The sequence below is a fragment of the Belonocnema kinseyi genome, chromosome 4, assembly GCF_010883055.1.
Source record: "Belonocnema kinseyi isolate 2016_QV_RU_SX_M_011 chromosome 4, B_treatae_v1, whole genome shotgun sequence".
NCBI lineage: Eukaryota > Metazoa > Arthropoda > Insecta > Hymenoptera > Cynipidae > Belonocnema > Belonocnema kinseyi.
Genome location: NC_046660.1, coordinates 19,150,202 through 19,150,787, shown reverse-complemented (window position 1 = coordinate 19,150,787; position 586 = coordinate 19,150,202).

The following is a 586-nucleotide window of genomic DNA, read 5'->3' as shown; positions in this document are numbered from 1 at the left end:
AAATTGTAGGTCAATTGAATTCTAAACCCTGTAACAAGACAGAGCTGACTAGCATTGCGTTACTGACGAGATTAGTGAGTTATCCCTGCCTTAGACGGTTTAGAATTTAATTGACCTAAAATTTAATATGCCATATATTTTCTATCCCTTTTTTATGATATAGTATAATGGATTTTAGGTCAATTAAAATCCAAACCGTCTAAGCAGGGCTGACTCACACTGTCTCACTGATGAGTCCTCTGTCCTTTTTTTATTTACATGAATTAAAAAAATTTCTAACAACAAATTCTAGATTCTAATTCCAATTTTAATTTCCCCAGTGTTTATTTTATCGAAATTCATTAGAACAGAAACAATTTACTATAATTTTTATTTATCCAAATAGTCAGTTTGCCAAATTTAAATTCTTTCAAATAACCATTTTCCACAATATTCCTAAATTGAAACAGGTGAAAATAAATGGTGCCAAGTAAATTTGATTAAATTTTTCAACGAATTGCAGAATTTAAAAAATTTTATGTTTCTTATTTGATGGCTCATCAAGTAGAAAAGATTTCCGCTGGCAAAAGGTGTTAGCAGCAATCTG